The sequence below is a fragment of the Phocoena sinus genome, chromosome 18, assembly GCF_008692025.1.
Source record: "Phocoena sinus isolate mPhoSin1 chromosome 18, mPhoSin1.pri, whole genome shotgun sequence".
Taxonomy (NCBI): domain Eukaryota; kingdom Metazoa; phylum Chordata; class Mammalia; order Artiodactyla; family Phocoenidae; genus Phocoena; species Phocoena sinus.
This window is the reverse complement of record NC_045780.1, coordinates 61,559,167-61,573,028: the sequence shown is the minus strand read 5'-3', so window position 1 is coordinate 61,573,028 and position 13,862 is coordinate 61,559,167. Positions and strand designations below refer to the sequence as shown.

At 38.0% G+C, this 13,862-nt stretch overlaps 1 long non-coding RNA gene across 2 annotated transcripts; it reads right to left on the bottom strand.

The window, feature by feature from the left end:
• Positions 1-1,923: 1,923 nt before the first annotated feature.
• LOC116743322 lies at positions 1,924-9,992 on the bottom strand. 2 transcript variants are annotated; one of them, XR_004346735.1, is made up of 6 exons: positions 9,916-9,992; positions 7,386-7,568; positions 4,623-4,691; positions 3,631-3,772; positions 3,022-3,104; positions 1,924-2,204 (listed from the first exon to the last, which is right to left on the bottom strand). It is a non-coding gene; the product is annotated as an uncharacterized LOC116743322 (long non-coding RNA). The 2 variants fall into 2 exon arrangements; XR_004346734.1 differs by having other exon boundaries at positions 3,022-3,772.
• Between the last annotated feature and the right edge of the window lie 3,870 nt (positions 9,993-13,862).

Here is a 13,862-nt window from a genome sequence, read left to right as displayed (position 1 = left end):
CCACTGAGGGCTTTGAAGACTGAATATAACTTGGACAAATAGAAAAGAAAAAGAAAGATGTTCCAGGAAATGGGAACAAAATGAAAGAAGATGGAAAAATAGTAATTTGATTTGCCTGTGGGATACTGAGGACAGTACAGGAGTCTGGCTAGGTTGGAACAGGATGTTGAGAAATAGCAAAAAAAAAAAAAGTAAACAATAACAATAATAATTGTGAGTAAACAGCCTTAAATGGGGTCAGGATCTGAACTCAAGCAATCTAGCCTCAGAGACTCTGCACTTTCCACCACATTAAATATAACAAATAGGTCTAAATAGAAAATCAGCACCCCAAAGAGGAAGAGAAAGCAAAAGTGCTAACGTTTTCTGCCAGGATTAAAAAAGAGAGAGAGAGAAATATTGCTTGCTCGTTCGTTTATATACCGAATATTCTTGAATATCCATCACATACAAACTTCTGTGCTAGACCAGAAAAATACAAGTGGAGAAGATAAACTTTCTGTCCTCAAGGAATTCACAGCCCAGTCGGGGAGAAAGGCAAGTAGACAGGCACCATTTCATTTTCTGAAAAGACTACCACATTCTTAAGAGGCCAATCCTTTCTTTACTTGTCTTTCTTCCTTTCTTCTTCTCTTCCTCCCTCCCTCCCTCCCTTCCTTCCTTTCTTCCTTCTTGCTTTTCTTTCCTTCTCTTTTCTCAGTACTTGTTTCAACTGGTATATTAAGATTCAGGAAAGACAATGTATTAACAAAATGTTTCATATAACAAATGCAAAAGCAAGTTTTCAGGCAGTTATTTTTTGTAATGACCTGGTGTAAATTTGAGAACATGACACTTAAGCCGAAATTAGAAAAGATTCTGAAGAGATATTATTATCATTATTATTATTATTAAAGGATAAATGTGATCAGAAGACATTATTTATGTACCACCCAAGTCCTTCATATATGCTGATGCTGTTAGACAACTAATTTTCTTAAATATTATGCTCTAGTATATAGGTAACATGAATAACACACTAATTTAATCATTAAGAAAAAATTAAAGATATTTACTCTACTAGAGTCAGTAGTAAAGATATGTACTATTGTAGATGTAACTGTTGATTGAACACTAATATTTATAAACTCAAAAGCATGGCCCATGTTCAAGAATAATATTTGTTCTGAAAGTCTGACAGTTTAATATTTAGCTAAGTACAATTAGCAACCATTCCAAAATGATGTTTACCATTTTAGTATCTTGGACGCATATTTGCCTTATATCTCAAACAAATTGGACATCCTCTTATATTTACATGAATATAAAAAAATTCCTGCTGATAGAAACTAAAAGAAAAAAATTATACTATCTTTCAAAGTATCTGGTTTAAAACAATTGTCATCTTATGACCAGTTATTAGATTAAATGTTATTTAAATGGTTTTAGTCAAATTCAGTCAAGTACTTGTGTGCATGTATTTAAGCATCATCACAACAAATTCTAACATTTGCATAAGTTAAATTTAAATTCATGTAAGTTATTGTTATTTTTCCCTTCAGCTTACCATTCTATGAAACAGTTAAATGTCAGTGCAATCAGCTCCTGTTTTTTGTCCATGGTGTTTCCACTGATATCATCAAAAAAGAATTACCCATTTGGTGGTATCAGTATCTTCAAGACATGACTTTGCCAAAGAAAATTTCAGCTGGAAGAAATGTCCTGCTACTCCAAGCACAGATGAGCCCCCAGGGAGTTGGAACTCGTCTGGTTTTGTGGGTGAATGAAGAAAGAAGTGCCACATGTCAGTGGAACACTAGATCACAAGTTGGCATGTCAACAGCTAAACGGGGCCTTGAATTACTACCTATCAAGAGGTTTTGTCGTAACAAGAAATATAATATATGTGCCAATTTCCAAAAGACAAGTCTTCACATATTTAAATAAACCATTTGCAGAAGTTTTACTGTTAGGTGGAGAAAAACAACCCAAATTCCAGGTCAGTTTGATGGGGAAGAGTTGATTCATGGATTTTGGGTCATTTGACAGATATTTTCAGTCACATGAATAAGGTAAATCCTTGGATTAGAGGCCTTGAAGTGACATTGTAGATACTGATGAAAAGTCGCTTAGCTTATCTTTAGACACAAGTTGCCACTCTGGAAAAGGGATACTGAAAGCAGACACCTTCATTGATGGTCCAGCACTGGAGAAAATTCTTCAGACTATGAATAAGAGAGGTCAGGAAATTTCACTCCAAACGGGAATCTGCAAGCACCTATAAGCCCTGCAAACCACGTTTGAAGATGTCTTCTGCACAATCATAAGGATTCCTAACTTGCCAAAGAGGATCAGATCAAAAACCACTCCACTGGGTTGAGTTTGAATTCAAGCCAAGCACCAGCAGCCTTCTTCTTGAATTTACTTTATACCTTATTTATTTGATAATTTTTTAAATTCACTTTCAATTTGTGAAAAAGTGAGAGGAAGGTATAATTCTTTGGTCAAAGAATAACATTATAACATTGGTCAAAACTCTTTTTGTGGCAAGTGACAACTCAAACTAGCTTAAGTAAAAATGTAAATTTAGTTGGCCTGTATAAGTAAGATTTTTTTTCACGGTAAATCTTCATGGATCTGGGATTAAAATGATACAGGCTTGCACTATCTTTCTTTTATTCCACATTGTGGGGAAAAAATGGCCACCCACAACTTAGTAACCCCAACTGGAAGATGAATCTCTTCCCCTATAGCTATGAAAGTAAAGTCTCATGGACTTTGGGGTCAAATGCTACCTTTTACCCAACATTCTCACTGAGACTGACTCAGGTGTCCACTTTTATGTCTAAAGATAGGTGGAGTAACTCATTCCCCACAGGAAAATGGACTTCTCTCACCAGTAACAGAGTAGGATACATGGAGAACTATTCACGGTCCACCTAGGTAAAACACACTTATTACTCCACAGAGGCAAACTGGGTGTGTTGAATAAGCATGATGTAAGGATTGTGATCACAGTGACAATTAAGTTATGTCTCTTACCTTGGTTTCAAAAGTTATTCAGTTCAGGTGATCTTTCCTCATGGCGAAAGAATACTTGAGCAGATTCATGGTTTTTGTGGTCACTCACTCACAGAAAATAAAAGTTCTTCAGTTACTGGTAGTGGTAAGCAGTTTCAATTTAAAAAAGTAGAATGCCCAGTACAAATTATGAAACAAAATCTTAAATTTTATTCAGTATCAAACATTCTTTTTATCCTAAACTGGGACCTGCTTTCTCTGGAGACATGTCATGGGAAGTGGCAGTGGAGGGTAGTGGGGGGACAGAGGAGAGTGTCCTTCTGCTCTTGGCGCCCACCCCTTCTCTCTTCAGAGATTCCTTAATGCAGGATCTCTCTCCCACAGCGACCTTGACCCAGGCGGTCAGATGAATTTCACCTCCAGATGGTCTTCTACCATTCTCTCCACACTCTTATTCCTGTATGTGTTCATCTTCCTCCTTTTCCTGCTGAGGTTTTCTGGCCCTTACACAACAAGATCCATGATATCCTACACATGTCTGACATCTGGCTCATCTGTGCAAAACCACAGCATAACTTGGTCTCTCCTGACCAGTACACATGCCAACAACTCTTCAGTAAAGTCTCTTACCCAAACTCCACTTTACCTTGACCCCTTTTGATACTCCTTAAGGAACAGGTCTTTAGAGCCATTTCCTTTCTAATTCTGCATACGTATGCTTCTTGCAGGCAGACAATTTTAACTGCTTTGTTCACTGCTCTATCTCCAGCACCTAGAATAACAAGTGGCTCATTATAAGCACTCCACATTGAATAAATCAATATGAAGTTGAGATCCGTCCTCTGACACTGATTACTGGTACCTTTGTCAAAACGGAGACAGGAAAGTCCCGCTTATAACATCATTTTAGACGTACACAAATAATTCCCACATTTCCTCTATGTAATAGAGTAAATACAATTATCCCACCTACAACTGAAACTGCACTTACACTTCCCCAGAGGCAGAGAACACAAAATCAAATCTAGCTACTAAGTAAAATGGTATGTCCAGGATCTCTTGAGAAGCACGTGTTTCCTGTCCAATGTGATGTATCATATCTGGCAACATTTGACTAAATTGTAAGTTTAATCACCCTATGCTCTGGTTTATCTACTGTTGAGTCACAAACCACTCCAAAACGTAGTGGCTCAAAACAATAATGTTTATTTTGCTCTGCAGTTTAGCAAGGGCTTGGTGGGGACATGCCATCTTTGCCCCTCTTGGAGTTAGCTGAAATGGCTTACAGGCTGATGGCTGGAATCATCTGAGGACTCAGGTACTCATATTTGGTTGACACTGACTTTCAGCTGAGATGGTGACACGTGGATTCTTCCCATGGGTAATTAGCTTCCTCAAAGTATACTGGTTTGGTTTCAAGGGCAAGTGTCTCAAGAAGACCAGGCAGAAGCTGTACCCCTACCAGGAGGCAGCCTCAAAACTCACAGTGTCAGTTTTCCCATGGTCACAGGCTCTCCCAGATTCAAAGCGAGAAAACACAGACCCTCTCCACATCTCAACAGACATGTCAAAATTGTACCGTACTAAGAGCGTGGAGGCTGGGATACCATTATTGTGCTCACCTTTAAAGAACGTGCTCTTCTCCATCTCAAACTACCAAATATAATGATGAAGACAGGCAGCATCACCACCTTCGGAAAAAGAGCAAACGTGAGACAGCAAAGTGACGCTTTATACCATCTCCCGTGGCCAGGAAGGGCAAGGCCCACAGTCCTGATCATTGTTCCTCAGGCTGCCAATCTTATGCTCCTCTACAGCCGTGCCTGGAGGGGCTTAGGGAATGTCTCTATCTTTGACAGCTCTCTTTTTGTTAGTGATGGTTCTGAAGCTCTGGGAAAACACAATTAAGGGAATTAATCATAACGGTATTTTCAGGATCCAGGCTTGTCTTGAATTACCTAAAATCTGAGGTGCTGGTCAAGTATATTTCTCTTAGTCCCACCAGTTAGAATGCTGTTCTAGGATCTGATCACCTCAGACACACTCACTACCTTTTTGCTCCTCTCAAACCCAATGGGCTACTGTGTGACCTGCCTTTTGTTAGAAAGAAGAAAGTAGGGTATTCCTCCCTCTGCCTTGGTTGGCATCTCTGGCTGATCTCCTTAATAGTCCCATCCCCTGAGTTTCAGGAACACTTCATCCTCCTTCTGTCCTGTAAGGAGATGGTACTCCCCGCTGTTGCTCACCCCTGGGTTGACACATCATCCACTTGACTTCTCTAAACCATTCTATCATCTAACCAATTCCACTATTACATGTTCTTTGTTTCAAATATTAAAAGTACTTTAGTATCATTTAAGCCACTGTTATTCTGTTTCAGCAGCTGAATCTACAAATTTTTACAAGTCGAATTAAATCTATGGAGTGTTCTCTATCTAAATGGTGAACTCTCCCATTTTAAAGTTTATTATTTCTTTCAGAGAAGTATTTACTGAACATTTATTAAAAGCTGTATATTTGATACATCCTTCAATTCTCACAATTCAGTAAAGTTGGAGGATCACCCTGCTTTTATAGTGGAAAAACCTGAGACTCAAGATAAGTTAAGTAGCTTATCCAGTGTCTGACTCTTTATTATTCTTTTTTTTTTTTCTTTTGCGGTACGCGGGCCTCTCACTGCTGTGCCCTCTCCCGTTGCGGAGCACAGGCTCCGGACGCGCAGGCTCAGCGGCCATGGCTCACGGGCCCAGCCGCTCCGCGGCATGTGGGCTCTTCCCGGACCAGGGCACGAACCCGTGTCCTCTGCATCGGCAGGCGGACTCTCAACCACTGCTCCACCAGGGAAGCCCTGACTGTTTCTTATTCTTAATGCTACACTACACCACTGCATACTTTATTTTCTATCATTGGTCTTTACCCTGATTTGAGACTAGCCATTTGATGCTTAGTAATACATTTTAGTGTTTTAGTGAGCACCTCCAAATCAGACATTTGTGTTCTTAATAAGTACCTTTTCATCTATACTTTGATAAATCAAAGTTTTGGCTGAGAATTAGCTACTATAAGAATCCAATTAATAATCAGATGTGGAGAGGAGGATAAGGCATTTCAGGATAGGTGGACATGACAAAATCACCAATGATTACTTTCATTTTTTACTTCTTGCCTACTAATCTCCTAGATCCTAAAAAATACATTTTCTGTAGGAAAAGAATCATAAATTAGTATGAAAATAATCCTGTTACTTCGCATACATAGTAGGCTTGACATGAGTTACAAAGAAACCATGTTGAGTTAATACAATGTCATTATTATAACCTATTGTCAGCTACTATACTGTCACAAAAGTGCCTCACCATAAAGTGATGGTTTAGTTGAAGCTACATTTGCAATGAAAATGATGAGTAGTATCTAAACTTATTTGGTGTCACCTTGAAACCTGTTTGCAAGCCCAGGAATACACTTCTTTCATGTATATTTTATTACATGTAGACTAACTTAGTGACAATTTGAGTTTTTCTGAGTTTATTTTGGAAAAAAATGTTTTAAAAACGACTCGGGTGTAGACAGAAGTCAAAGATGTCTGTAAAGCTGAGCGTGAAAGTGACAAAAGCTTCAAAGGCGGGCAGTTTTCTAAGATGTCCCCCTATATTCCCTGTCCTTGGTGTACACACCCTGCGCAATCTCCAGGACTGTGAATTGAATGTGTTTTACTCCTGAGATTAGGTTATGTTATATGAGGTCACTAACCTTGAGATGGGGAGATTATCTTGGAGGGTCTGACCTAATCATATGAGCCCTTTAAAGCAGAGAAGTTTCTCTGGCTGCTCACAGAAGAGGAAGTTAGAGAAAGTCAAAGGGTCATTCTCCATTGTTGAGATGGAGGGGAACTCGTGGTAAGGAACCGGGACCAGCCTCTAAAAGTTCACAGCCACAGCCAGCAAGGAAACAGAAACTTCAGTTTTACGAGACCAAAAAGATGTATTCTGCCAATAACAAGAATGAGCTAGGAAAAGCCTAGCTCCACATGAAAACATGGCTGGCTGACACCCTGATTTTAGCCTGAGCAGAACCCAGCCGTGCTGTGCAAGGCTTCTGCCCTATACAACTGGAAGCTAATAAATGGGTGTTGTTATAAACTGCTAAGTTTGTGGGAATCTGTTATACAGCGATAGAAAAGAAGGTGGCCTGAGAGCTAGCTTTCAGCACACTCGGAAAACATGGGGTTGATGGAACATGGAGGGACGAATTTGCACAGCCTTGCTCTCCGTGGCCATGCTAGGGCTCCCCACTGTACTCGGAACAACTGGAGTGGGTTTATGGAGTACTGAAGTTCCATGACTCAGCTGTAGTCCATCAAAAGCACGTATGGCGTCCCAGCTTACCAAGCACATTTGATCTGGGCAAAACCCCAAGAAAACTCCAAGAAAACTCCAAGTGGGTTGAAGCTTGACTCCATCCAGCATTTTGGTCCATAACCACATGTGTAAGCTGATGGTAATCCAACACATTGGGTGATAGAAAACCCCTGTTATAAAGACGCTGTCTCCAAATCCAAATGCACTGCCCTTTAGAAACATGTGTCATAGTCAATGAAAACGGTGTACTGAATTTGTAGAGTAATCTTTCTTATTGCTTTATTATACAGTGAACATAATTTGGATTTTTGAGAGTTCTTGCCTGCAAACTGGCAATTTACAGATATGCACAAATACAATCACCAAAACCTAAACTATTGTTCAGGGTTGTGCTGACAATTATTTTCTTACCTCAAAGATAATTGTAAAGTATATTATTCAATTGTTCTGGGCAAATGAAATATTCCTGAAAAGCTGGACATAAACAAGTTTCTTTTAGTAACATAATTGCTACTGACCATATTTAATTTTAGAGATACAATTCATTGGCAGCCCTTATCTCTTTAACTATGGTGAATGTGAAGCCAGAGCAGCTCAGTTAGGGAGTGAAGTTACCCTTATTAATAACACCAGCTGTTCTATGTCACACTTCTCTATAAAATGTGTTCTAAATTTTATTGGTTTGCTCAACAGTTTTAGTACCTTCAAGTGATAGAATTATTATTATTACCTATTATTATGCTGGCTGATTAGGGCATGGATACACTTTTACCACAATGACATTTTAAGTCTAGCAGATTTTTGTATTTTACTTATGCCCTGAATACTAGAAGAATTTTATATACATTACAAAGCATGATATGTGAGAGGACTTTAGACAGCACACCTAAAAATAATTTTACTTAAGTAGTTAGAAAATAATATTATGTGCTGAGAATAATATTTATGGCAAGTAAAACCCTTATGCTGATTTTAAAAATTAAATATATTTAAGTAAAAATGAATGAATATGATAAAATAATAAGGTAAATATTATTTTTGTGTTATATGGCTATGGCAAAAATTTTGAAAGCGGCTTAAAATGATTAAAATTTGGGAAATACTACATCATTTCTAAACTTTTTACCTCTATTTGATTCCCAGTTTTGAAATTAGTTATACCCCTTTACTTTCTCACAATATATTTTCAAAAGCATCAAGATAGTGTTAGCAATTACGTTCATTTATTTTGGAAAATGAAGGCATTTATTTTTAATTATTTGAATATTTTTACTAAATGACTCACAAAACACTTTCTCTTACATAAAGTTTCTAGATTCAAACTTCTGTGAGTCTTGTGATGCATGTTTAAAATCCAATCAGAAAAACAGATTTATTTATTCATGAAGTAAATAATGAAAGTATTTACTTATTTATTTATTTATTTATGAAGCTCTGCTTCATATAAGAGTTTGAGTTTTGAGATAAGTACATTTGAATTTAGTCAATGAAAGAACTGATCATCAATAGTAAATCACTTTTACAGTGACTGTTTCTGTGTGTATGTTTTAAAGTTTTCATATATATGTAAATATTTACATACTTTAAAAACATATTTTAGTATATTATATTAAATGATCTTCATACATGTATATGTATATATATATATATTTACTTGTTATAAATGACATAACTGAAACCTGATCAATATTTGTGATTTGATAACAGAAATCACAGATAATGTTTTGTTAATCATCTTGTGTTCAGGATAAAACAGAACCAAGTCACTTAGTGCTTTTGAGAATGAACAAAAATACTACTTTGTTATGAAATATTCTGCGCACCTCCAAAATAAATTAGAATTCTCCCATCCCACCCCTAGGGCCTCTAAATTATCTGAATCCTCCCCAGATCATCAGCAATGAAAATGGATAATGTTTTATATTGTGGTCTGCCTCATTTAGTGTTAGTTACTACAGCTATTGCCTCTGTCTCTATCTTGCTGTGTGATTAACACTAAAAGCAATCTTAAGTTGGAGAAACAGATTCTTCTTATTTAGGTGCACCTTGGAATGCATTATAATTACATACTCAAGGGAACTTACGCTGAACACAATTTTACATTTACATCATGGGCTCTGCCTGCAGCAGTGACAGTAAAGAGTAATGAGATGAAGCAAAGGTTGCTGCAAACTCTTCTTTGCAAAAATGGGAGGGGTAGACTCAAGGGAAAGAAATACTGCAAAAGTTCCATGTCAGATGGAAGGAAAATAATACACTTAATTTGAAAGGAATATAAGAAAGATTGTGTTAGTTAGGGAGCAGTCTCAGCTGATACAACAAAGAGACCTACATCAGCTCACAAAAGCAACAAAATATTTTAAAAATTTTCTCTCACATATCAGTCCAGAAGTAAGCAGGAGATTCTGCTTCATAAGGACATTCAGGAACTCAGGTTTCCTATGTAGGGCTCTTTAAAACCCTTGAGTTTCCGCTTGACCACATCTTCAGAACTGGCTCACCAGCACTGTGTCTTTACTTAAGACCAAGGGAAAGAGAGAGGGGAGCAGACACTTACTTGTGTTAAGAGCAAGACTGTTACATGTATCACTTCTCTTCATACTTCATCGTCAAGAACCCAGTCTTACATACCTACAAAGGAGAATGCGAGAATAGAGTCTCTGGCTGGGGTACTCACCAAAAATTCAAGGAGTTATATTATTAAAAGGAAAATGGATAAAGAATCCTGGAAAACAGAAGTTTCTGTCCTCGGCCTCTAGCTCCCACATATTCACATGCACCAATCTTCCCATGCAGAAAACACAGAGCCTCCCCAAGGAATGCAACTTCAAGTGCATCTAGCTGTTGTTCCCAGTTCAAAATCTAGGGTTGCCTAGTGATGTTTATTTCTCTCCAGCTGATCTAAAGGTGGATCTTCAAGGACCAGCAGTTCATTATCTAATACACGAGTTACACTACCATACGTCTTGATACAGGATAAAGAGCTGCAATAAAAACTACCATTCTGAAAATGACAAGTGGGAAACATAGTAATCACTGTGATATTCCTGTTTGGCAGGAACTGAGAAGTCTTCCTTTCCAGGCAAGAAAGTAAACTCTTTGGTTAGGCTCTGATTCTGATCTCTGGAATCTCTAGAAAGAACTTGTTTGTCTACTGCTCTCATGGCCACTGGTCTTACCCTCTGGGAGAGTCATTCTTTTCCATTATCTGCTGCCTCAGTCGCTGCTGTTACACACTGAGGGAGGTGGGCAATGGAGAAGAGCCCACCGGGTGAGCGCACCAGAACCAGGAAAGAAAACCCCTTCCTCCTACAATCTGTCTCCAGACCCTTCTATTGACAAAGCTTAACAGTGTCAGTTGGCAGGCTCCATCAAAGGGAAGCTCCACTTTTGCAGAAGAGGCAATGAAGGGTGAATTTGGAGCTGAAAGGCATGTTGATAACTGGCACACATCTGAAGTGAGTTGTTGAGTGTATTCCCTTCTTGATGACTGCACAACTTCTGCAGTCCGATTTTTACTGGTACAGGTTCCAGTTGGGGATTTCTGGAGACAGGTACCGAGTTTGTGATTTTTCTGGCAAACTGTTTCCCCCAAAACGTAGTAGGCTCCTAGTCTACTTGGTTCCAGTTATGTCCATATAAATGCAGTCCCAGTCAAAGATCGTATCTGGTTATAATTCTTAAGCTTTCATAGTCTAGTTTGTTTTCCAGTTGTTGTGTTCAGTCTATCCAACTTTCTCTTAATTTAGTAGTGATTACCTAGAGCCATCTAAAAAAATACTTAGGTGGGAATGGAATGCTCTTAATCCATTATTGTAGGGCTGGCTTCCACTTTCTGGCTAACATACATGGAGGCTCTTGAGAAATGATCTGAAGGATAATATTGTCTCCTGTGATTTGGAGTACTAAAGACATTAACTTTGCCAAACCTGGGAGTACCCAAATACTGTCAAGTTCGTCAACTCAGGTTTTATACTACAGAATGAGAACGACTCACTTGGAACTATATTCCCTTTCACTTCTGCTTACAAAGTGTCTAATTCTTACCTGACAATCATTTTCCAGCCTGCCATATCTGCTTCTTTACTATCCACTTCCCAATCAATAAGCCATAAGCACATTTTAAAAGTATTTATTAAAGCAGCACCCTATTTCTAGGTAATAACGTCTGCATTAATTGGAGTACAGCTTAAATTATCATAACAATCATGGTTCAAACAACAGATAAATCTGTATTTCTCTCTAGAAGTAGGCAGCTGTTTAGGATAGGTGTACTGGTTATCTCTCATGTACAAAGAGACTAACCAACCACTTGGGAGACAAACTGGTCACCTTGAGTCAACCTTAAATTCTGAAGGGAGCAACAATTTGTCCTTACTGGAACAGACACTTCTTCCAGATACCAGTTTGCCGTCTCTGCCCACAGTTCCACCATCACCTGAAGACTTACAGAATACCTGATCCAATATGATAGTATATCACTCAGACCAAGAAACCTGCTTTACAACAAAGAAATTGGGGCCACTGACACATTGTCTGCTGCTGGTCTTAAATATTTCTCCTCACCCAGAAACCTAATAATAATGATAATAATAGTAATAAAAGGAATAGATAAGCACCAGATCAGGGATGATCACTGCTAAGGTGGAGTGCTCCAAGCATGAAGTATGTGCACTAAATCAATGGCCAGTGTATTAGGGTTCTCCAGAGAAACATAACCAATCAGATATATATATATATATATACACACGCACACACATACACATATATGTTATTTATTTTTATTTTTTTAGTATCAATGTAACATTTATTCCCTAAAATTCCTTTACTGTTTCTCTTTCTCTTGAGATATAATTGACTTTGTATAAGTTTAAGATGTACATTTGATTTGATATCCTTGTGTATTGCTAAATGATTACCACCTTAGAATTAGCTAATACTTTCATCACACCACATAATTACCATTTCATTTTTTGTGCTGAGAACATTTAAGATCTACTCTCTCAGCAACTTTCAAGTGTATAATATAGCATATTAACTATAATCATTATGCTGTATATTAGAGTCTCAGAAATTATTCATCTTATAACTAGAAGTTTTTACCCTTTGACCAGTATCTCCCTGTTTCCCCCAACTCTCAGTCCCTGGTAACCACCATGCTACTCTTTCTGTAAGTTTGCCTTTTTTAGAATCCACATACAAGTGTTATCACACAGTATTTGTCTTTCTCTGATTTATTTCACATAATGCCCTTAAGGTCCATACATGTTGTAGAAAATGTGAGGATTTCCTTTTTCTCTCATGGCTGAATAATATTCCATTTCGTATATGTACAACATCTTCTATATCCATTCATCTGTTGATGGACACTTAGATTTTTTTCATATCTTTGCTATTGTGAATAATGCTGCAATGAGCATAGAAAAAGGAGATTTATGATAGGAATTGGCTTGTATGGTTATGGGGACAAACAAGTCCCACAATCTGCCATCTGTAAGCTGGAGAACAAGGTAACCTGTTAAGAGTAATTCAGTCCTAAGTCCTGAGAACCAGGAGCTCCGATGTCCGAGGGTGGAAAAAGATGGACATCCCACCTCAAGAAGAGAGAGAGAGCGCTCACTCTTTCTTTGCCTTTTTGTTTCATTTGGACTTACAATAGATTGGATCATGCCTGCTCACATTGGTGAGGGAGGATCTTCTTTACTCAGTCTACTGAATCAAATGTCAATCTCTTCCAAAAACACCCTCAGAGACAAACCCAGAAATAATGTATTACCAGATATCTGGCCATCCCTTATCCAAGCCTAGCTGACACATAATATTAACCATCATAGCCAATACATGGTTATGTGCCCACAGAGCTAGAAGACATACTGCTCAGAACCAAGGGGCGAAATGAGAATTGGCTTCAAGCCATTACTCCCTGTGACTTACTTGCAGAATTTGTGCTTCTTGACTTTGAGTCTGCTGTATTTGAAGTCCATGTTTGGAAGGAGAGTGGGTGGGAAGTGTTTCTACTTGGAGGACCTAAAAAATACACTGAACTTGATGCTACAAAAACTATCTGGTAACTTTGGGCTCCTTAGTGCAGGGAACAAGTTGGGGGGGAAAAATTATTTATTTACTTACTTATAGACCTCATGGTAATCACAAATCAAAAGTCTAAAATAGATCTACACACAAAAAAGAGAAAGGAATCCAAACCTAACACTAATATACTCATCAAATCACAAGGGAAGAAATCAAAAGAAGAAGAAAGAACAGATAAGAACTACAAAAACAACCCCAAAACAATGAACCAAATGACAATAAGTACACACCTATCCATAATTACCTTCAATGTAAATGGACTAAATGCTCCAAACAAAAGACATAGAGTGGCTGAATGGATATAAAAACAAGGCCCAAATGAAATTAGAACACTCCCTAACACCATACACAAAAATAAACTCAAAATGGATTAGAGACCTAAATGTAAGACCAGACACTATAAAACTCTGTGAG